This window comes from Episyrphus balteatus, chromosome 1, assembly GCF_945859705.1.
Source record: "Episyrphus balteatus chromosome 1, idEpiBalt1.1, whole genome shotgun sequence".
NCBI lineage: Eukaryota > Metazoa > Arthropoda > Insecta > Diptera > Syrphidae > Episyrphus > Episyrphus balteatus.
Window position 1 is genome coordinate 34,792,327 of NC_079134.1, and position 26,252 is coordinate 34,818,578.

At 28.8% G+C, this 26,252-nt stretch overlaps 1 protein-coding gene across 5 annotated transcripts in view; it reads right to left on the reverse strand.

Moving 5' to 3' along the window:
* LOC129913863 (uncharacterized) overlaps positions 1-24,137 on the reverse strand; it is a 420,354-nt gene extending 396,217 nt beyond the window's left edge. For 4 of the 5 annotated variants that reach the window (XR_008772105.1, XM_055992822.1, XM_055992832.1 and 1 more), the window contains exon 1: positions 23,474-24,136. The gene's annotated coding sequence lies outside the window, so the exon portion shown is untranslated. Of the gene's footprint in view, positions 1-23,473 lie in introns of all 5 variants that reach the window. The other variant, XM_055992811.1, reaches the window with a different exon arrangement.
* Positions 24,138-26,252: the final 2,115 nt, after the last annotated feature.

Below are 26,252 nucleotides of genomic sequence, written 5' to 3' on the forward strand. Positions count from 1 at the left end.
CAGAAAGGAATTTCATGTTAAAGAAAAGGTACTGTTCGACTTCGACCTTATTTAAAGTGAATACGTCATTAAAATAATATAAGAGTGATTCTTTTTAGAGTCTCTCATTTTATTGATATTTTCTTTTTATAACAACCCTGTTGAATAGGAAGAATATAAAAGTACTATCTCAATAAATTCTAATAGGGCAACTGCTTCAACAAAAAATAATATAAAAAGAAACTTTAACACACAAAATAAAATACAAAAAAGAAAAAGTTAAGCTGAAGAAAAAATTGTATCTTAAAAAAGACTGCAAGCGGTTTCAAATTTTTGGAAAAATGTGTGAGAACACGAAGAAATAAAATTTATTATACATCCCTTTAGGAAATTTGTTTGAGTTGTGCGTTTTTAATAGTAAAGAAGAAATATAGGTATGGTTTGATTTATTTGTAACTAAGTTCCTGTCAGTAAGAAATAAAGTTTTAACATATTAAAGTATCATAAAAATTATTCCAATTTTTCTTTTAAAAGGTATGTAAAAGAGTTAAACAAAAATTAAAGAAAAAAAGTAGAAGAAATTGTCTGCTAATTTTTGTTTGTTTTTTTTTTTTTTGTTTTTACACGTTCTTTACTAAAAGCTGGGCTGAAATGAGTAAAACATAAATATGATAACAACCATATCATAGAAGAGGAGTACGTTGAATTGCTGGGGCCCCGGTACTAATCTCTATATTTTTTTCTCTTTAAGAAAATGTAGAATTTTTTTTGACGTGATAACGTCTTATAAATCGATGAACCTTGGCAGCCACCACAAAAAAGTGTCGCCATTTTTTCCCGTTCCACTTGAAATTTTTCGCAGTGCTGCAAAAATTTCAATTAAAAATTAAAAATAAACTATTAGAGATACAAATATCTTTTATAGCTTATTTGAAAGATAATAACCTAAAGCTTAATAATAATGAAGGATTTTTAAATTTTTTCCCGTCATTTAATATGGTAAATAGGGGTAAAGCAAAATTGCAAAAAATTGGCTACTTTCTAAACGCGACAATGTAAATAGTTGAATTTTTTTTTAATCGATAGATAAATTCATTGCAAGAGTTTGAGTTTTTAAACAATTTTTTTCAATACCATTATTGAAAAAAATTGTTTAAAAACTCAAAACCAAGTAATAAATGGTTTTCTAAAACTAAAACATGAGGAAGACCTTTGACGAAGTAGTGATTATAGGTAGGGGAATTTTTTTTTCGACAATTTGAAAAACGTCATTCGAAAGATAATAAAAAAAAAAGTTAAATATCTAATACGGATTTTTTTTTTAAGTCTCTGAGTTTCGAAGTATGAATTTTTGAAAAACACCTAGTTGTTTTGGGGTATTTTTGGGTGGGTTTTTATTTTTTTAAACTTTTCGTAGCGTTTATCACAAAATTTCAAACTCATAGAACATGTAGTCTATGACCGTGCGCATACATGTGCAAAAAATTGGTATTTTAAAATGATTTTTGACCGAATAACGGGAAAAAAAATTTGTTGTCCCAAATTTTTTTTTACCGTTTTTAATCGTTTTTTATATTTATCTCTTCTTCTTCAACAGATAAATAAATAAAATTTATATTGTAGATAGATAATAGACAAGACTAAATCTGTGCAAAATTTCAATCAATTTTGTAGTCCGAGTTTTGAGATAACGGTAAAATAAGGTTCCATTTTTTAACAGATTATATCTTTTGATCTAGAGCAGATACAAATTTGATTTAACTTTATTGAGCATTCTGATGGTATTACCTTTCATTTGATATATCACACATAACTGTACATTTACTACAAGCTACACAATGTTATATTAAAAAACTTGGGAAATACCTCGAAACACCTGTGGAGATCTGTTGATCATGAACTGTACAGCCACCAGTGTGGAAAGTACCGTAATCTCAGTTTGGAATTACAACATGGTTGGCTTTAAAAAATTCTTACTTTTTTTCTAGGCATCGCAGAAATAAGATTGAAACGTCATATAAAAGGTGAAATATTGAGCTTTCACATGATATACAATTTTTATAGGTTGTCAATGAAAAAAAAAATCATTCAATAGCGTTAGAAAATAAAATTATATATTTTTTTTTTTTGCTCTTTTTTATGAAAATTGATCGAGTTCAAAAAATTCTAGCTCTTTTTGTAGATGTCTAATATATTTTGAGCTGAAGCAATAAGCTTTTAGGTGGTATCAAATTTATTATAGGTTGTTATATCAAAAAAATGAATTTTTGGGTGATGGAAATGAGTTTTTTTTTCGAAGAATTTTGTCCATTTTTAATTAAACAAATTTCAGAATATTGCCTCATTTTACGACACCAAAAAAATTACGACGATATTTCAGTATCTTAAGTTTTCAATTTAATATTCATATGTAAACATTTACTCATCATATTAATGCATTTATATAGAAGCAGCTACTTTATGTTCTTTTTTTTTTTCTCCAAAAAGCCATTAAACAACCGGAAGATCTTAAAAGCCCATAAAATATTACCCAAAACTCATGCTCCACAACTGAATGAAAATAATGAGTAAAACGATTTTTTTTATCTCAAAAAAGGTTTTATTTTTTTTTTTCTTTTTAATCAAATTTCCTGCATGTTCCTCTTAAAATTTCCAATTAATTTTTTCTCTAAAATTAATTTCCAAAAAAAACAACAAAAACAACCTTTTTTCATAAGGAGCATACTTTACTCCTCGAATTAATGTACATAGCATATAAACCCCCACAAGACTCTCACCATTCGAATAGCTTCTTTATATTGAAATTCAAAAGAGGTCCATATATAATATTGAATTAAATAACTTATGCGTGCCTTACACACATGTATGTACTGTACATATGGTCGTACATGTGCCGTTATAATGTATGTAAAAAGTATCTTTTCTTTTTTTTTTCTGCCTGATAAGATGAATAATTGTGTAACTAGATATATGTCTGCATGTATCTATACATTCTTATTTTTCATTACTTGTGATTTGTGAACACAGTTTTATATTAAAAAGGAAGCAACATAACAACAACAACAAAAATGTATGAAAAAAATATGGGAAAATGTTTTTGTCAGGTCTCACTTCTCTATCGGATGTGTACCCACATGGAGAGAACACCAAAATGAAAGGCTCCACAATACCACACCCCCAATCAAAGGACATAAGAAAATTCTTAAAAAAAAGAAGAATGAAAAAAAAAAAGTTTGATTATAACGGTGGGACTATAAATTTTCATTTTGGAATAAATTACATCAAAGATGACATGACACGATAAGGGTTTTATATCTGCTCGGCTCCTATCCGCCATATGTGTATGTGTATCGATAATGCTTGCACAAATATTTGGATAACATTGTGGTATCCTGGCCTGACACAATACCCCAGCTTTCAGCTTTTTGCATGCACGAGAGTTTAAGGATAGATACACGAGTACATTTTCTCATAGATATACTCGCTCCTCGCGCACTTCCTCATCATCATCATCATCCAATCCAATCCACACAAACAACAAAAGGACCAAGTTCGTGTTTTGTGTAACATTACAGAATAATTTTTTGTTGTTGTTGTTGTTGCTTATTGTTGGTACTGCTGCTGTTGTTGTTTTTGTTGTTGTTGGTTGTTGGTTATTGTTGTTGTTTTTGTTAGTACACTGTTATTGTGTGCTATTTCCTTCTTTTTGTCCTAGGCGAATTTTGCTCTCAGCAACCACACTCTTGTAAACAGGATTTTACTATGTGAGAACAAGAAGTGAATAATGTATTATGATGTTGATGATGATGATGATGATGGGGACGGACGACAACGGGGGAGTTGGTGTTTTTTGGTGGGCGCGAGAGCAAATTTTAATATAAATCCCACAGCTGAGGTATAAAGAGAAAACAATAAAAAAAAATAACAAAACAGAAGAAAAACAACAATGAAGTTATTCAACAATGGGAATAGCCGAAGGCTCATAGGTTGTTGTCATGTGTGTGTATAAGTCAACCTTAATTTGTTTATTAATCTACAGAGATTTGAAACTTTTTTATTACTTTTTTTTTTGGTAGAAAAATAGATTTAAGGACCTACATGAATATGATTCTAATATTTTATTTTACTTCGTTTTTAAACAGTTTCATCTTTGTTTAAGTACCAAATATTTTTAGAGAATTAATTCACCATAACCGAGTAGGTTAGGTTAGGTTAGGTTAGGTTAGGTAGAAATGGCTGTCAGGAAAACAACTGACACACTTAGACCATTTATTGGTCCGTTGTGATACCATGATTTTGTGAGGAAATTCCTCACTAATTAAACCAGTTGGAGCTTTTAATAAAGCGGTGAAGGTTGAAGATGTCAGTATTGATTAGCTCACTGGTATCTTCTAAGAAATATTTTTCCAGGTATTTTTTACGTCTACTGGAAAGGGCAGGACATGAGCAGAGAAGATGTTGGATTGTTTCTTCTTCTTCCTCATCAAGGCAACTTCTACAGAAGTCGTTAGAGATTACGCCAAGTCTTATGGCGTGTCTACCTATGAGACAGTGTCCTGTTAAGACACCTATTACAGAGCTGATATGCAATCTGCTTAGAGACAACAAATTTTTTGAACGTTTTGGATCTAGCCTAGGCCAGATCTGCTTGGTCGTTTGGCAAGTTATAATGTTTGACCATCGTATGTTTGTTGCCTCTATAGCTTCTTGCTTCAGCATGAGTTTGCACGTTGCGATTGGTATACCAATATTTGCCTTTTTGGGTAAAATTGGTATTAGAGTTCCATTTCTGGCGAGTTCGTCTGCTTCACAGTTTCCCAGAATATCTCTGTGACCCGGCACCCAGAAAAGGTGAATGTTAAACTGTTCTGACATCTCCATGAGAGATGATCGACAGTCGCGGGCAGTAACGGAGTTTGTGGAAACCGAAGCTAACGATTTAAGGGCGGCCTGGCTATCAGAGAAGATGCGGATATCCGATGTAGATATCACGTTTTCTTTGAGCCAAGTCAGTACTTCTTTAATCGCCATTATTTCCGCTTGGAACACGCTGCAGTGATTAGGGAGACGGAAGGAGAGACTAACATTAAGTCTATCGGAGTAAACCCCGCCACCCACTCCGTCATTGGTTTTAGAACCATCTGTATAGAAATGAATTGAATCATCTCTTAGAAACTCGGCATTGTCCCATTCTGATCTATTTGGGATGGTGACTTCATAACCGAGTAGCAGGTGGAACAATTATCACATGTATTATGTGGAACCATTATTTAATGTTTAAAAATAAAATTTTATAATTAACCCAGGAAAAATAGATTTTGTCAAGAAAAAAAAAACTTGTAACAGGCTGATTTTTGGAATACAGCTTGGTTTAAGGTTGGTATAAACTATACAATCTGTGAAAAGTCCTGAAGTTTCCTTTGTCCGCTAGTCCTATTATTTTTAAAAGGTTTAAGGTTTTATGTGTAAGTTATTTCTAAAAAAAAAAAAAAATTAAAATTAGAAATCCTTCAGTTGTCCTCAAACTTAAATTTAATTTGGGTTTTGAAAAATATTCGAAAACTCATTGGGCCTTAAGACCTTTTCAAAAAGAAAGAGTGTGTGTACACATTAAGGTGTCCGTTATTTCCCAAAGTGATGTTTTCGGGGGAGACACCCCCTAGATCGAAAGTTTAGGACCTAAATAAGGGGAATTTAGCAAAAAAAAATCTTTAACCCGTGCCTCTAGGTTCATACTTCCCCCATACAAATTTGTATGTTAAATTTTTAACTTTTACATACAATTTTTTTTCTCTCGAGTTAAATCATCTATTTTCAAAATGTTTGTTCATTCTGGTTAGAAAATAGTTCCTTTAAAAGGTCACATTCAAAATTTCCCCTTAAAATTTTTTTTTATATTTTATTTCGGTTTTTTGAAATTATTAGCTGTTTTCGTGGTTTTTGCGCTTTTACGTTTTATTTTATTCCTCTTAGAGTAAAAACCACCTATCACACAATTTTAAATGCAGTTTTATTGGTTTTTAAATATTTTCAAATATATTGCATACAAAAATGTTTGTATAAATCAAAAAATTTAATTTTTTAAATTTTTATTTGAAATTTTTGACGTTTTTATACGTTTTAATTTATTTTTTTCCGAAAATTAAAAAAATATTTTACTGGAAAATTTTGAATATGATCTTTTAAAGGAACTATTTTGTAACCAGAATGAATAAACATTTTGAAAATAGATGATTTAACTCGAGAGAAAAAAAATTTTATGTAAAAGTTAAAAATTTCCCATACAAATTTGTATGGGGGAAGTATGAACCTAGAGGAACGGGTTAATGACCTCCAAAAAACTTTCGATCTGGGGGATGTCTCCCTCGAAAACATCACTTTGGGAAATAACGGACACCGTCGTACACATGTACATGCGACTGAAGTTATACTTCTCACTCAGTATATGTAAGTGAATTTCATTTGGCATTTTTAATTTTTATTATTTTTGTTTTATCAAAATAATTAAACAGAGTAATTTTTTAGCAATCTCAACTTATTGGTGATTTTATGAATTTTTTGACATTCTGACTTCCTGAAAAAGTTATGCATGAAACAATCTTTATAATTGGAAGTTAAGAATCTTCATACCTACCAATTTCCCGGCAAAATTTTTTGAGAACAAAATTAAATTTTATCTATGATTGATGACCTTTCTATCAATACAGGTTTAATTTTAGTCTATGCCACTTGCCACTTGCAACTTGCCAACAAGTTTGCTACAAGAATAAGTGCATCTTATCTTAGCATTTTAGCCATTTCATCCATTTGGTTGGAAAATTGTGGGTTCCCTCCATTCTTGATATCAATTTAAACACAAACAAGAATGATTAAGACTTGAGAGCTGTAAGTGATTGGACTTTGCTTCTGCATGGGCTTATGTATTATTAAATAAGTTAAGCTTAAATCAATATTAAATAGTATGTTAAAAAAAAAAAGAAAAAAATTTCTTATCTCTTATTTGCTGAAACCAGGTATGAGTATCAACCATGAAGGCAAACAGTTTTATAAACCTATAAATTTCCTTTAAACATTTGATATCGATATATACAATATACATATCATCGTCATCACCAAAACCCACTTTTTAGCCTAATTACACAAGTTACAAAGAAACATTGTCATTTGATGGAACTTTTTTACATTTCACATAGAAAAATATTCAGATTAAAATTCGAAGAAAAAGTCAAAATTGTTATCTCAAAAGCATCATTCTTGAGAAAAATGATAAAGGTTTAGATTAAAAATGAAAAACAAAACAATAGCGGCAAAACTGTCACTATTTTTCCCAATAACAAAAAAAAAACTGAGAATATGTTACAAAAAAAAAACACAAAATCAAACAATATCCTGCACCCTTCTCAGTTCAAACAATTTTTCTTTGTTTATCTTACAACAACACCCAGGCAACACTAACAAACAACACTAACCGAGACTATAACCGACCAGTTTTGTTTGATTTGAAGTTGACCCATTTTACACGCAAGACTAGGGCTCAGTTGCCGTTAACAAAACGTCGTCGTCCATTCAGGAGAAATCTCTTCAAAAACCGACACAGGAGAGCTTTTTTAGAGAGCATATGTATGCTTACGAAATATAGGTGACAAGTTATATAAATAAAACCCAACCAATTGGGGTCAGGCAGGCATCATCAGAGTAGCGGCGGCTGCTGATGCTGTGTGTCTTTTTCGAGGAGATCGGAAAACATGTCAGGGCTAGAGTGTCACAGTGACAAAGTGTTTCATTCAGAGAGGCTTTTATGTGTCCAGTTCTATGATAGCAAAGAGTCTTTTGTAAATAATGCAAGAGCTAATATTTATGCACAAGAGTCTCACACATAAATGTACTATGTAGAATAGGATGATGATGGGGGCAAGGCTACTGATGTTGCTTTTATTTGTTACTGTTTGGGGGAGTAGTATAATAGTAGTTGAATGAAGAAGCTTTGTCTTAAAATCATCGATGCAAATTGGTTGTGTGTATATTTGCACAAGTTACAATTTAAGGGGAGAAATAATTGGAAAACAATAAACTGAAAGTGATTTCAAAGACTGAGTGTTTTTTTTTCATATTGTTACACTGAGCCAAAAAACAACGTAAAATCAATCTAAACCACTTTGAATCAATGGAAAATCACTACATTTTTAGCCTAAAGTGGAAAATGATTGAATCAAAGTAGCACACTTTAAATCAAAGTTGTTCACACATTAAATCAAAGTTGTTCACACATTAAATCAAAGTTGTTCACACATTAAAAAAATAAAAAAAGTAAAACTGGCATCCGCTGGGGATCGAACCTGCTATACCTAGGTTGACAAGCTTGTGCTTTACCACTGTGCCATCTCACTTATAAAAATTGATGTGACAAACTGTAAGTTAAGCATAGGACGACTTTTTAGAAAATTAATGAATATATTTTTCACCATTGATTCAATGTAGAACGGATTAAAAATTACTATGCGTTTTTTCTCTGGGTGTATTGTTAAATGTGACCAATAAAAGAATCACGCTGCTGATGTAGAAGGAATTTCTAATTTAATTGTTAAAGGAAGGACTTTATATGTATCTTTTGTTTTTCAATAGAAGCATTCTATCACTCAAGACATTTATAAAATTGATTAAATGAGAGAAAATTCAAATAAATATTTATTCAAGAGGGAAGGCAATAGGTGCTTGAATGGAGGTCATGACCCCCCCCCCCCCCCCCCCCAAAAAAACCTGAGGTGAAAAACAGAAAATTATTAGGCAAAAGGTGGAAACGAGCTTTTAAACCATATGAAGGGTTTCTTTATTGTTATGGACTATGCTTTAGGAAATGATTCATGGGCATATTAGCAAGAAGTCGTTTTTAGTTGTAAATATAATCAGGGCATGAAAAAAATTTCTGATTTCTTACACATTTTTTTAATGAAAACTTTTAAAAGTTGAAAATCATATAATTTTCCATGATATCCTCGAACGATCTATCATAACTAATAGCAAAAACTTAATTTCATATTTTGGTTTATGAAGAAATACGCTTTTCTTTGTAACAAACCTGTGTGGAGGAAATTTATTTCATACTTCAATTATTTTTTTGAAGTGAAAACTTCTTTAGTATCGTAGTGATTTGAAACAAGATGAAACGAAAACGCGACACGACTTCAACTTGTTATAACTTTTTTGTTTTAATAGATAGATGAATGAAATTTGTACTGTAGATAGGTAATTAAATAAATTATAATTGTACAAAATTTCAATTAATTTCACATTCAAAATTCGGAGATAACGGTAAAAAGATGTTCTTTTCCTACACACGTTATATCTTTTGATCTAGTGCACACACAAATTTGATTTAACTTTAATACGCATGCTGATAACATAATCTTTTATTTGATATATCACACATAACGGTACGTGCTCTACAAGTTACACAATCTTAATTTGAAAAAATTGAAACATACCTCAAAACACCTGTGGAGATCTGTTGGCGATGACCAGCTACCAGTGTAGGAAGTACCGTAATCTCAGTCTGGAAATTCGACATGGTTGACTTTAAAAAATTCTAACTTCTCTTGTAGACATCTTTGAAATAATATTTATGCATCATTATACAAGGTGAAACAATAAGCTTTCACATGGTATAACATTTTTTATAGGTTGTCAAACAAAAAAATTGAATTAATAGCATGAGAACATAAAAATAAATGTTTTTTTTGCTGAAATTTTAATGAAATTTTATCGATTTTAAAAATTTCTAGCTCTTTTTGTAGATGTCTCATAGACTTGATCGATATATATATTTTGAGCTTGGACAAAATATTATTTACACACATTTTTGAATGCAATATTTGAAAACACTTAAAAACCAATAAAACTGCATTTAAAATTGTGTGATATGTTGCTTACTTTAAGTAGAATAAAATAAAACGTACAAGCAAAAACTACGAAAACAGCTAATAATTTCAAAAACCGAAATAAAATATAAAAAACATTTTTAACGGGAAATTTTAAATGTGATCTTTTAAAGTACCAGTTTTCCAGTACCAGTAGATGATTTAACTCGAGAGAAAAAAAAACTTTATGTATGAGTTAAAAATTTCCCATACAAATTTGTATGGGGAAAGTATGACCTTAGAGGCACGGGTTAATGACCTCCAAAAAAAATTTTGGATTTGAAGGTGATAGAATAAAAATAGGTATATTTTTTCTATTTTTTTTTAATGATTTTTTAAGGTTTCACTTCTACCACGTGTGAATTGCACACATGATTTTTTTTTAATTTAAAGATCACATTTCTAAAATTCAAATTAATCATATAATTTTATTATTTTTACTCGGTACTTTTTATAGAAAAAAACATTTATGGTTTGATGTTTCCGCAAAAAAATAATGATGCTGAAAACATCGCTCTTAGAAACATCGATATATCGAAACTTCAAACATTTCTGAATTATTTTCGTACTTTTAGTACAATTGAACAGAATTTTGTAAAAATATAGGTAATTTTTTCCAAACCGGTCCCTGCGATTTTTATAAAAACATGCAACTGCAATCGCACGTTGATTCAATTTTGAATAAGAATACATTTTTAAATGATGGTCTTCAACGCAAAATCATTCCGAAAAACAGTTAAATCAAAGTGGTTTCCGTTTATTTTAACAAGGTTGAAGTTTCATACAGTGAAGAACGGTTATTAACTTCTAACTTTGTTTAAAATGACAACCTCAATAATATCAACAGATTTTTCTTAAACAAAAGCTTTGATTGTATTAATTAAAAATTTAATATAGAAAAATTTATTTTTTGGATTAAGAAAAATATATTTATTTTTTAAATATCAATTTACGAAAACGGGACATTTTTTTTTTCTTAGTTTTAATTTGGTTTAATATTTAGCCGAGGATAAGTTTTTGACATTTGTATCTTTGTCACGAGGAAAATAAAGCACAGCTACAGTGAAATATAATGAACAATATTGATTTTCCCTAATACACACTCATAATGTTGCATTACTTTCCCAATTTTATTTCTTTATTTTCAGTTTTTGATTATTTATTAATAAAATACATTAATCCTTCTGCAAATAATTTATCCTCTGAAGATAAAAATTTAACAGGGTCCCAGAGCAGGGTAAATGTTTGACAGCTGAACATTTTTTTTTATTCAAAAATGTATGAATGAATGATACTAGGGTTCCACTAATAATGACTTGTTACCTAACAACACAATTTACAGATGAATTATTGTCTTTATAAATTCTTGTCAATCCTTTTAGTCCATATTTTTCTTAAACTTTTAGTGGCCTGAATTCGGAAGTGTACACCGTCCAATATGTAATATAATGTAAATGTTAAAAAAAATTCATAAAGAAAAACTTGACACGTCAACAAAACAAAAATATTCTTCTAAACAACAAAATTGTATTCAAATAAAAATGTTACGTATACACCATAGTGACCCTTTAAATTTATACTTAACATACAAAATTTGTTTTTAAGGAATTTTAAAAGAAATTTTAATCTGCCCCTAACACTTTTAATTCGCAGTTCTAACAAAAAAAAATCATGTGTGCAATTCACACGTGGTAGAAGTGAAACCATTAAAAATCATTTTTTTGAAAAAAAAAAATTAAACCATTAAAAAGCTTAAAAAATTTTCCTAAAGAATAAAGCCATACTAAAATTTTTACAATGCGCAAAAAGTAGATATAAAAATAATTTATTGAAAACAATCGAAAAAAACACGTAATTTTATCTTCTCACGCTATTAAATGCATTTTTTTACCTAACAACCTATTCAAAATTTTATACCATTTGAAAGCTTATTGTACAAGCTCAAAATATATGTATCGATCAGGTCTATGAGACATCTATAAAAAGAGCTAAAATTTTCTAAACTCGATGAAATTTCATCAAAAAAAACCAAAAAAAAACATTTATTTGGGTGCCTATTGTTTCGCTTTTTTTACTTCGATTTCTGTTATTTCGTTTTTGACACAATTTTTTTTGATTAGTTCACTATCCTTTATTTGGGTTTTTGTTTACTTCGTATTTCGATCACTTCGCCCAACTATAACTTCGCCTTGTGTCTTCTTGATTTTTACTTATTTCGCATTTTCATATCAAGTCCAATGAGTTGTTTCGTCAAGGTTCATTTCGCTTTTAGTTTATTTTGGCATCTGGTTATTCCGTCTTTAGTTTTGTGCATTGTTTTAGGTTTTGAAGACTTTTGGATTAAAGATAAGCAAATCCTTATAATATAAGAGATCTGTTACCTTAAATTGTAACGAATTCGTTGTTTTTTTTTTTCTTTTTTACATTTTTAAAATTAACAGGCACTCAAAATGCCGCGAATTATTCGCCACCATTTGTTTCCCTATTTTTTTGTGGATGTAAATAGCCTAAGGGCGTTAAAATTCGCGCGAATTTTAACGCCCTTAGGCTATTAACATCTACAAAAAAATAGGGAAACAAATGGTGGCGAAATAATTAAAGTCCAAGTGAACTAAAGGCGACTTAATTCCAAAACGAAATAATGAAAAAACGAAGTAATCAATAACAAAATAAACTAAAAACGAAGTCATAAGAGAAATAAGGAAAAATGAAACAAATAAAAAAACTAAACAACAATAATACGAAACAATAAAAAAGCGAATCGACTAAGACGAAACAACCAAAAACCGAAATAAGAAACGCGAAACAAACCATACCCCATTTATTTTTATTTTCTCATGCTATTAAATCAATTTTTTTGTTTGACAACCCATAAAAAAGCTTATTGTTTCACCTTTCATATGACGTATCAATCTCATTTCAAAGATGCCTACAAGAGAAGTTAGAATTTTTTAAAGTCAACCATGTCGAATTTCCAGACTGAGATTACGGTACTTCCTACACTGGTGGCTGGTTATCGGCAACAGATCTCCACAGGTGTTTTGAGGTATTTTTCAATTTTTTCAATGTGTGATATATCAAATAAAAGGTTATATTATCAGCATGCGTATTAAAGTTAAATCAAATTTGTATGTGCACTAGGTCAAAAGATATAATGTGTGTAGAAAAACAACAATTTTGAATATAAAATTCATTGAAATTTTGTACATTTATAGTTTATTTAATTACCTATCTACCGTACAAATTTCATTCGTCTTACTATTAAAACAAAAAAGTTATAACAAGTTGAATGTTCGTGTCGCGTTTTCGTTTCATCTTGTTTCAAATCATTACGATACTAAAGAAGTTTTCACTTCAAACAAATATCAAAATACTCGCGCGATTTGCTTTTTTCACGCGATTTTTTTTTATAACACAATTTTACTACAGCCAAGTTATTAAGAAGCGAAGTATGGGTTCCCTTTTTTGAAGTCATCTTCTTTAAAAATAATTTTCACTCAAAAATGGTATTAACTTGTTGTCGCATAAGTTTTATTTGATGAAAAAGAAGTGGAATTGTGCAAAAGAGATTAATGAAAAATGTGAAAACTAGATCAAACAGACTGAAACTTCTATTGACTTCTATGAAAATTTTCACGAATCTCCTTTCTTTTGAAAGCAAAAACTTTTCTTTGTAACTGTTCTAGACAGAGTCTTTGAATATCAATAATTATGTCTGTTTGAAACAAAAAATTTATTATTTAACACCAGAAACTTGTATTTTTCTGTTCCGAAAGAACGATTAAAATTGGATTATGATATGAAATGTTCAAGGGAAAAACAGCACGAGTCCATTCCAACTCATTTCGAGAAAAACGCTTTTTAGAATTTTGTTCTCCATACAACTTAGTACTAAAAGCACACAATTTATTTATTTTTTCAGCAAGGCTTAAATCTGTTTTTATGCCGTTTTTCCCCTGGTTCCTTCATATGATAAAAGATTTGACGCAATTATCAAACTTTCAATAGAGTAAGTAGGAGAAAAATAAGCCATAATCAGTAGTAAGAACGTTACCAATAAAGCTAAGTGCTATTTTTGAGAAAACTACAACGAGGAAATAAATAAATTTGCTATGGAATGCACCTGAATCCTTAATATTATCGTATCGTAAACACAACACCCGGAAACGAAAAACATTGTTCAATAAAGATCCCAATCTTCCCTATTTTAATAAAAGTTTTCCAAAGTACCAACCATATTTCATCATTTAAACTCTAAACAAGAAACTTCACGTACACACCTCGATTACATTATATATAAACTTACTTTGTAAATGAGAATTATTTTTAATGAAGAATATTTTGTTGAACAAGAAGAATCTTTATAAACTCTAAAATTAAATGATGCAAAAGATAGAGATAAAGTTACTTTAGCTATAACATAACCATCTTTTTAAAACTTAATCCTTAATAAACTGATTAAATCTACAATGAAAAGGTTTAATTTCTATCCTATTATAAAATGTATATGGAAGAGAATATGAGAAGAGAAATATATTATTTGAGAAACTTTCCATTTCATAAAATATACGTTTAATGCTTTAAGGATCACAGGCTAACAAACAGGAAATTTATAAAGGATTTAATTTTTTAATAATTATTATCCATGAATTAATTTTTTATGATGAAAAAGATTATAAACAATTTATTTATGATTGAATTGAAAATTATAAAAAACAAATATTGATTTCCAAAAGATAAATTTTAAATTAAAATAAAGCAAATTTTATAATTAAAAGATTGATTAGTGTTTATTTTATAGGGAAAAAACCATTTATATATAAAAAATATAATTATTGCTTTTTCCTTGACCGATTTGAATAAATTAACTTTTTGATTGATTTAAGTTAAATATAAATTACAATGGTCTTTTTTTGTTTAAAAATGCATTTGTATTTTTCTTATAGGTTCTAGCGAATTGCTTGACATTATTTAAAATTTAATAATATTTTAATTACAATCACATTCAGGTTCTGCTGACTTTTAAATCAATTTTGATGATTATGTTAAGCTCTTTGAACATTGACGTAAAATTATATTACCTACTAGGAACGGGGCTTGTCTAGCATTCCTTTTGTGTCCAAAAATGTATTTCATTTATTGATTCATTTTCATCACTCATTCATTAAATTGTAGAGAGGAATTGAAAAATAATAAAGTTGATTCACGAAAATCACAAAACTGTCCGTAAATTGGTTCATAGTTAAAAGAAATCTGCTTGGGCAGGGATCTAGTTATGAAAATTATTTGGCAAACTTTTTCACTTCACCAAAACTGTTTTACAATTTTTTATTTCGAAGTTTAATTATTTTCCAAAACACTACTTTTTGTTAAGAATAATGCAAATCTATGTGCATAGGTTGTCTCAAAAATAATGGTTCAAATTAAATTTATGATGAAATACAAATTTTACAGCTCTCAGGTTTTTAGGTAACTTGTTCATCCCAAATCCTTGAGGTTTTCTAATAAATGTACCTAGTTTTTATGAAATTTCTAAGATTCACTACTTTGAGTTAGTACTTTTCTTCGCTTGTTCATAACTGATTTTTGTTTTTTTTTTTTACTAATTTTTTGTTTGATTTTTGTTTTTTACTCCACCTGGTGTCATAAACCGTCATTTTGTTTTTAATATTTATTTGATTTTTGCACATAGCTTACGTATTTTTGTTTAAAAGGTGACACCCGAAATTTTTTAAATAGAAGACCCTCTCAGCTAAAATCTGATTTATGTTTTAGCCATTAACTCTATCTATTTGGCTAAAAAAAAAGTAGTGTTTTCAGTGATTTTTTTGCTTTTGAGTACGGCTGCCAAGTTCTTGTCCGTGTTTTAGAGGTGTCAACCAATATTTTTTAGAAAGAAGTGTATGAAAATTTGTACTGTTTCGTTCAAAGAAATTTTTTCCACACATTTGTAGGCTTACATGCGTTATACTATTTTATTAATTTGTTCACTATATAGGCTTTTGTTAGGCATTTCCAAAATTTTTCTTTTCTGACCAAACAGCAAAGAATTGGTTATGTGAAATTTTTTCCTTTTAAATAGGATTGGCATACCTATAGAAATCTCACGTTAGAAGTGGCAACCATATTATTTCATTTTCAGTATCAACTTATCTTTCATTTTACACTAAATTTTACCTCTATAAGCTAAGTAACTCGACGGTCGCCTCTCCGACTAAAAAGAAAAATGACAGAATATTGTTATCCAACCATATTATTGTGTATATATTTGTGTATATATTTGTCTGTCTGTCAGTCTGCCAGTCTGTCAGCCTGTCAGTCTGTCAGTCTGTCTGTCTGTCTGTATAAGGAACTAGAGCCTAAACGGATGGACCGATTGACTCCAAACTTGCTATGTAGCAGTTTTTGGAGGCTCTCGAGAGGGGTTTTTGGAATTAATTTTTTTGGACCAAAAATAACGGTACCTGTCATACAAAAATTTCGGAAAAGTTTAATTTCACAAAAACGGCTTCAACGATTTTGTTAAAAAAATTCAAGTGTTAGTTTTTTAACAAGGTCTATCTTTCGAAGAAAAAATTTTTTTTTGAAAATCATTATTAACGGTACCTGCCATAGGACCGCTTTTTTCAAATCAAATTTTCTGCAAAACTACTTATTGTATTTCAACGAAATACAAAAGCATTTATATAATTTAAACATAAGCCAAAAATAAAATTTTGAAAAAAATAATTTTTGGATTTTTAAAAAAATTTTGAAAATTTTTTTTTGAAAAATCAATTTTTTGAAAACGGGACATTGAATTTTTTTGAAATTTTGTTTTTAGATGTTGATTAGTGATTTCTACAAAATGGCATACCAATTTTATTTTTAAACTTTTTTTTCAAAAAATTATTTATAAAAAATTAGTTTTTTAAAAAACGGCTCTAACGATTTTGAAAATTTTTTTTCTAAAAATGCACCTTTATATATCAAATAAAACTGCATACTTGTTTTGTGGGGCGATTTGATTTCAGATATTGTTTTATTTTTTTTGAAAAATTAATTTTATTTTTTTTTGTTTTTTATATAGGTACCAACATTTCCCAAGTTTCTATATAAAAAGTCTTAAAAATTTAATCAACTTGAACTCTAAGAGCAAGTTCGTGCGACCCAGTCGTGCATTTTATTTTAAATGGCTCCAACGATTTTAAATTTTTTTCTGAACATTTTTTTCTTTTTAGAAGTAATTTAAGAGTCAAATCTCATTTATGAAGTTAAATGGTATTATTAGATGTTTTTGTAAAATTAAAAATCAATTTAAATTTTGTAAAATTTAACATACCTACCTATCTATGTATTAAAAATAATTTTTATTGATTTTTTATATAAATAGCTTGAATATTCTAACTCGCTTTTACCAAAAGATCAAGTAGATACGTGCTACTCAGTTTTGGAAAAATTTTCTATATCCTTCATACGCAGTTTTAAGATAAAGGCTTTGAAAAAATGCATATTTACTGATTTTATTGTGATGGTTAGAAATATGTTTTTAGTAGAAAATTAAGTGACTCAAAAACGATACCAGCTACAAAAATTTGGATTAACATTTTCTTTTGTGAACTTCTAGCATAAATAAATGCTGTTTTCACTAAAAATGTTTTTGACATTAATAAAATTTGGTAGTTGGTTCAAAAGTATACATTTGCAGTGAAAGCCAAAATTGTCAAATAAAAACTAACAATTTATGTTTTCATCCTCTGACATTATTAATAATTTTTGTTTAAATTAAAGAGACAAAGTCAAATATGTTTTTAAAATATATCAGGGTGTCCCACAGTCACCGCCCCAAATGAAAACCATGGATTCCTGCAGTAATTTTAAGTCGAAAAACTTAAGTAGCAAAATTGCGGGGAAACGGTTGTCCGCAGAAAAAAAAGTTATGAGACAAACTAAAACTGTAAAAAAATCTCAATCTTTCGAATAAGACGTAGTTTGGCAAAGATACGGCCAGTCAAAAGACAAGAGAGCAAAAATCATAAAAACTGTCATAACTCGAAAACGGGACGAATACGAGAAAATTGCCACTTAAGTTTTTCGACTTAAAATAACTGCAGGAATCCATGGTTTTCATTTGGGGCGGTGACTGTTTGACACCCTGTTTATTATTCTAAATTGATTGGACCTACTTAAGGTTTTAAGCTTTTGATATTAAAAGTTCTGCTAAGCATTTATTTTAATATGTTAAACACATGCAATGTAATCCATATCTATTGGCATAATCAACTTCTCATACGATTGCCAAGATATGAAAAAAAAAAATGACTTTTTAAGCCAAAAAGGAAGTCAAATTCAGAGTGTTGTCACCTCTTCCCACATCCCCACAGTTAATTCACCAATGTTCAATAAAACCACAATTATAATGAGTGTGACAAGACTCATATAAATAATGCAATAATATCTCCATACATGATCAGATGATTTTCAATTTGGTCCTTTGCCATGGTGACCTTTTCCGTTGTTGTTGGCTACAAGTATTATACATATGTATGTACCACCACCGCGTCAAGGGATGTTGTGTGTACCGCATCGTATATCTTTGATTTGTTCAGGGAGCTTGAACCCTGAATCCCGACCCGAACCCAAAAGCCGGACTCAAATCGAAAAACCGGATGTGGAGTATTGCCCAAATGTGTCACACGTAACACGTACACCTTTGGGAAATCCAATTAGGATTTCAAAATCCATAAACAGTTCTGCGGTTGTAAACGTATGTGTGTGCCAAAATAATATACACGAATAATATTCCCAAACCGTGTTATGTTATATATTTTTTGTGTATGTGTGTGTGTGTTGTGAATTAAACTCCCATTTGAAGGAGGCAAAAAAAAAAAAAGGACATCAACGCATATCCGTTGATATTGTATATCCAATATAGAAAAGGTAGATACGGCAATATTATGGACATTAATTTGCTTTTCATTAAATAATTAAAAACGTTTTCTCTAAACGAGGTGGTTGATGGGATATTTAACGAATAAAATTGGTTTGTGGTAGTTAACCGCACAAAAATGTCAAAATTATTAAATTACAAAATCAAGGTGTATTTTTTTATCGTCGCATATTATTTGAATATAAAACGAACAAAAAAAAAATAATATGATTCACACAATTTTAGATATAGGAATAACTTGTACATATTAAACCTTTGAAATTAAAAAAAACTAAATATAATTTTAATAAAAGATTAAAATTCTACTAGGTATGTGGTGGAAATGGTGTTTTTTTTTCAATCCACACAATTGCTAGTTTATTTGAAATTTGAGCAACTAGAATTATGTGAATTACCAATTAGAGGATTTTTTTTTGTAAAGATATATTGGAACATGAAAAACGGAATAATTATTTGGAAATGTTTTTTTTTTTTAATTCAATGGAAAATTGTTATTAATTAATCTGCAGTGCAGAGATATTAAAACTAGAAAATTCATTGATAAAATTAAATGAAATATATTTTTTTTATTGTAATTTGAATATTAGAGGTAGATTTTTGTGCTACAAAAGGATGTTTGGAAAATTTTTAACTAATTAATTAAGGTTCAATTTATTGATGAATGGGCCATCAGTTTAAATATAGTATATATGGTAGGTATCTAATTAATTTAGAAAGCAATTCACATTATTGATAACTTTTTGGAAATGGATCCTTGGGGAAATCAATAGGATTATAATTTAATGTTTTAAATATTATTAAAATAAAATCCCAAGCGATTATTATAATTATGCTATACGTTTTACTGTCTGTTCGTATAACTGTTAATATACAATAATTCATCTATAACGGGATATGTCTTAGATACATTCCAGACCGTTATGTTGGATCACACTCATAAAATATAATTTCGCTTCATTAATTTATTAACGTTATCAATTTTATTTTGTATAAATTTTTTAAGCTGTTTAATGGAAACAAATATTACGCATACACCACAGTGACTTAGGCCGATTTAGATAAACGTCGCATGTGAGTAAAAATTTTATTTTTTTTTGTTCCTTATGAAAAATAGTTTTTTTTACTTTGTTGGATTGGTGGTGTAAAAAAAAATCATCTTATAATTATGTTAAAAGAATATTCAAATATATTCTTTTATTTAATTATAAGTTTATATCTTTTCTTTGAAAAAATAAAGATTAATAATAATAATAATAATAATATTCAAATAGAAGTGGTAGACAGAACTTTTAATTCAAATTGTAGGAATAAAATAAAATTTCTGATTTTTATATTTTATATTTTTATATCAGTGAAAAATTTTAGAATAAATTGTTTTTTTTTAATGCTGCTGGTGATTTCAAATTAAAAGAACAATTACAAAGAATTTCAAAATAATTTTTTTTTTTTCTTTAAAAAAAAGTGGATTTTTATTTGTTTTAATTAAATTATTTTTATTTTTTTTATGCCAAGCTAATTTTTTTGCACTTATTTGCAGTTGTAAATGATTTTAAATCATCGATTTACCTACTCTTAATCACATGTTCAGCATAAACAGAAACAAATTCTCTTCAGTTTTCTTTTTTTTTTTTTTGAAGATTTTAAAAGTAGGTAGAACAAAAAATTCGAAAGACTTTTTTCAAGGTTGAAAAAAATCTCTGAAAAAATATGATTTTGAGTTTTTTCAGACGATATTTTGAGCGGAAGCTTTAAATTTTACAAAAAGAAATTTCTTATCCTTTGTTCTATACAATTTTGTTTTTCTTTATAAATAATTATTCCAATAAAAAAAAAGAAGAGAAAACATTTTTTTTTAGTTATTCCTCATTTTGCCATGAAGAATTTTGTTGGGCAACTTCAGGTTCGGGTTCAGCACCAAACAAACAACAAAACAAACAAAAACAATTACATTACATCAGAGCCCTCCACTTTATATACAATTTGACTGGAATAATATTTAAAATAAAACTTTATCCCAAAACCTTTTGTCTAAAAACTACTCGTAGGAGAGTCATCCGAAAAAATATTTTTTTTTCCTTCACAAACATTAAAAAGATGAAATATAATTACATGGTCCAGTACTCTATAACATAATTGCCTTTTTAATAACAATAATATAAATTTGTGGCACGAAACCCCACGGAGAAGCCAGGCCTTGTGACTAACAACTCTGAAGAATTTGCAAAAAAATGGAACCGATAAGCATGGATGCATTTTTCCTCGACAATTATACTCTTGGAGACTTTTCTTATTCCTCGAAAGAGACAGTAGTCCGAAAAAAAGTTTTAAAGTGGTGAAGTCAGGGATTCGAACCCAGACCAATAATAATCGGCTTGTGTTTTTATTCTAATATATAAGGTTACACGTTCGCCACAGATACCCATCTTGATAGTATAATGAAAAACTTATAAACAAAGTTGAATTTGGCTGTTTCTCTGACCTTGATATTTTGTATATTTTGTGACGATTCATTTTAAATTTTCTTATTAAAACCAATGTAATATTAAAGTTTTACATTCAAAGAATATTATGTTAAGTTTTCGCAAAGAAATATTAAAAAATACGGCAATGACATTAATAATTCGGACTTATCTTGAAAAAAAAGTAGAATTGCGATGCCTCTCATAACTTGTTGCTCATCATAAGAAATAACAAAAAAACTAAAATTCATTCGTTAAATAATAGTTTTTACTTTTTTGGATCACTCCGAAGCGAAAAACCCAATTTAAAGCGGAAAAAACGGCTAATTTGCTATCGTAAAATAAAAATTATTAATAAATTTGCAAAAGCTCTATAGCATTATCTTGAAAATTATTTACAGAAAAAGTGTTCAAAATTGGAAATAGTTTTTAAAAATTTTTCTTAATTTTGATTTTTTTTTTTTTTTTTATTGATTCTTGATTTTAGTTCAAAACATTTGAAATGATGTTTTTGAGAATTTTAATATAAAAAACTAGAATATAACAAGCGTGTTTTCCAAAAACAAAAGGATAACTGGGACGCACTACTTGCTCTTAGAATAGAAATTACTAAAATTTCTATGATATTTATAAAGAAAAATTTGATAATGTACCTATGTACATGAAAATAAAAAATTAAATGAAAAAAAAACACAAAATTCGTTTTTCAAATGAAAAAAAGATGCATTTTTAGAAAACAAATTTCAAAATCGTTAGAGCCGTTTTTAACAAAAAAAAAAAAAAAATGTTTGAAATTATTTTTTGAAAAAAAAGTTTTTAAACTAATTTTGTATATTTTGTGACAATTATAATTCAACATCTTAAACCAAAATTTGAAAAAAAAATCAATGTTCCGTTTTCGAAAAATCTATTTTTCAAAAAAAAAAAAAAAACAAATATTCAAAACAAAAATCCAAAAATTATTTTTTTTTTAAATTTTCGATAGATATATACTATTTGGGCAGTATAAATGCTTTTGCAAAGACAAAATTCGTTAGAATTGAATCAAAAATTTGATAGATAGTCAGAAATTAAAAAAAAAAAAAAAAAACGGATCATTGGGAAGTACCTATCGTTAATAACGATTTTTGAAAAAAAAAAAAAAAAAATCATTAAAGGATAGACCTGGTTTCAAAACTATTAACTGAATTTTTTGATCAAAATCGTAGGAGCAGTTTTTGAGAAAATTTAATTCTTTCAAAACTGCTATATGATAGGTACCGTTATTTTTGGTCCCAAAAAATTATTTCCAAAAACCCCTCTGAACGGGATTCAAGAACTGCTACACACCAAGTTTGAAGTGGATCGGCTCAGGCATTTAGACTTTAGCTTCTTATACAATTTGACAGACATCATGACAGACAGACGGGCTTTCGAGAGCCAATTTTTTCGGCAAGTTTTTACTAATCTTAAAAACTACGAAAACGAAAATTGAAAAAAAATTTCTTGATTTTTATGAACCCGCAGTTTTTGATTGGATGTTCAAAGTTTCTACTTTTTGACACTGGATTTGAAAGATTGTCCAGATTGTCATTCTGAGAATTAATCCAAGTTAAACTACAACATTTTGTATTTATTCTCAATCTAAGAAAATTTTGTGTTTTTGAAAAATATTTGCTCCGATGATTTATGGCCCTTTAGAACTTATTAAATTTTTGCTGTAAATTCAACTTAATTTTTTGTGAGTTTGCAAGAGCTAATCTTTGCTAAAAAAAAATTAAAAAATCCGAAAAGTGATTACTAAGAACATAGTAGAACCATGATATTTACTGGACACATTTCAGCCAAGTTTCCAGGAAATTATACTATTTTCACATTTACATATTTAAAACAGATATATATTTAAAAAAATAATTTAAACAGAATTCCTGATTTTGTTTTAAATTCCTCTACATGAATTATTTGAAAGAAAATATTTAAGGTTATCTAAACCTTTTTGATCATAAAATTTAATTTTATTAAAAATTTGTTGATCTTCGAAAATTTTTCTTAAAGTATCCAAAATATTGAAGAGTGTAATATTTTATAGGTACATAATAAATACTTAAATTTCAATCAATGGTTTAATAATAAAAAGCTTATATCAATAAATAAAATCAATTTATATCAAAAAAGCCGGTGTCATCAAATAGATTAATAAAAATTCAACTCACCATTCATAAAAATCCTTTTACACATTCCAATATTTATCACCATCACATTTAAATTCTTCTTTATTCAAAAATGTAATAATTAATTTTAATGATTCACAAATTTATAACCTGTTGCATTTTACAAACAGATTTCTTTCATCAACAAGAAAGCAAAAAAAAAAAGAACCACCGACACAACTCACAGAATCCGCATTAACTCACGATAGAGAAGAAGAAAAAAAGGACACAAAAATTAAACTAGATCCTATTTATCATTCCAAATGCGCGCTCCTCCAATGATATGGAATAATGATTATATTATATTTTTTTTTCCTATTTTTTTGTATATTTCAAGTCGGATAATCTGTGGCACTCGTTTTTTTATTTTTTTTTTTTTTATGATTTTATTTTTTCTCTCCAAGGACACACTGAATTCATATAAAAAATCATAACATAATTTTCACTTTCCACTGATTTTCACTTCATCTCTGTGTGGTCGTCGTTGTGCTGGAGGAGGATGATGACTCAACCATCGCATGCAAACAACCAAACCACGAAAGGAGGATAATTTTTTTTTTTTTTCAGATATAAAATTTTTTTATTCTCGTGTTTTTTTCGCACCGCAAAGAAAAGGATACACCGGAACCGGACCGACCGACATAGACAGAAAGAAAACGAGAAAAAAGGATTAAATAAGAGAATAAAAAAAAAGAAACTGTATATTCCTCGTTTTAAATTATTATTTTTTTTTTTCTAAAGGATTTCTCAATTTTTCACCACGTGAATTAGTAGAATTGTTGAGAAAAATCCTTTTTCACTCCTCTTTTTTTGTGTCACAATCTGTGTAGACTGGCGAAGGATTATCGTATTTCAGAGAAAATAAAATTGAATTATATCCACAAATAATGATGAATGGGATTTAAAAGTATTTTTTTCTTGTGTATTATTATTTTTTTTTTTTCTATTTGCTCGTTCACCGTTATTGAGTGTGTATTTGGAGATACTTTTTATTTCCTTAAATATTTTTCATTTACTAATCTTAAAATGTTGTTACACTAATGACCTGCTTTTTTGCAAAAATTTATACACACAACTTCTTTGCAACTTTATTTTGCACCAACAACATACAAATTCACTTGTGATAAGGATATGGCGATGCTGTCTCATTAAGGACTTTTTTTCAACTTTTTTTTTTTTTTCAACACTACTCGAAACTTTTTATTTTCAAGGACAGCAAAGAGTCGACTTTTATGCTCGCACTTGTCAACCCTTACACTTGGCAGCATTTATCCTTCATAGTTGAAATTAATTTTTGTACCGCACATGAAATGGAATACATTTTTTTTTTTTGGTAACGTTATCAGTTGTTTCCTTTCGAGGATTATACACGTCAGTTTTACATGAATTTTTTTTTAAGGATTTTAAGGATCTTAAGGATTTTATGTTTTTCTTTTTTTATTTTTGGGAATATTTACTTATACCGCACATTTATTAAAATTTTGTTGTATCCTGATAAAGGACGATTATTAAAAACGCAAGGACGATAGGAGATGTTATTTATTTTTTTTTTCTGTTTATTAAAGATTCTTTTGAAAGACGAAAAAATATAATACCGTTAACTCCGATTATACCGGATGTCGGAGCTTAACTGACAACTTTTAGCAAAATTTTTGGTAGCCTGAGCATCGGTGATGCCCAGCAATCTCTTGGTTAGTATCTATCACAGAGGAGCTACATAAGCAGAGCAGCAACCATCAAGAAAAAAAAAAACAATCTACAAAAAGCATCTCTCTCGCAAAAATTTCGAACTACACACTATATCCTTTGGATGGTGGAGCTGGTATTAGAATAGTCATGGAGCCGCTTCGTTGGAGCAAAAGATTGTCCCACTTATTGTGTGTGGAGTTGTTTTTTTTTTTTTGTAAGGTGTTTTTGTAGAAAGAGAGGGATGCTGCCTGGTACTTGGCCTAGGCATTAAATGAGCAAAATTTTTGAATTTCGAAAGCTCTGTTTTTGCTGAATGAGATAAAATTTACGTTCCACAGAAATTTCGAAGGATTTTTTGATTCTCTTAAAGTGTCCTTTGCGCATGTAAATGCTCTAGAAAAGGTGATAGGAACTTTTAAGTATTTCTCTCAAATATTTTTTTCGTGTTTGAGGAATCCCAGGTTTTTTAAATAAAATGTTAGTCGAAAAGCTTTTAGCTTTTCGTAAATAAGAATGGTGGTGTTTAAAAGGTGTCGGATGATAATTTTACGGGAATGTCGAAAATCTAGACTTTAGTGCCAAAAATCACACCCAACTGATTGAATCTTCTCTTGCCAGGTTGTTGGGTGTGATTTTTTTGTTTTTGTTTTTGTTTTTTTTTGCAAAACGTGGCAGATTTTGATGTGGTACAAGAAAATTGAAATTAGTTTTTTTTTAGAAATGATAAAAAGCAGATTGAAGTCTATGAAGAAATTCGGACCATAGTGAAGAAGTCAGGACTAAAAGACATTATAGAAATTCTTTTTGATTCTGATATAGACTTTGTTAATAGATACAAGGCTGTGTTGGTAACTTGAGAATATGTACTAAGTAAAGTAATTATTTAAGCAGCTTTTTCAAAAAAAAATGTAATATTGAAGATGTTATGGAGGTAATGATAGAACTCTAAGTTCACATAAAATTGGTTTAGATGATGGGTCAGAGGGTAATGGTTAGGACGAGATAAGATTTATCTATAACAAAAAGCTCTTTAAAGGTTGATAAACTTTATGTGCTGATGGTCAACAGATAAATGAAAGAGCCTTTCTGAATA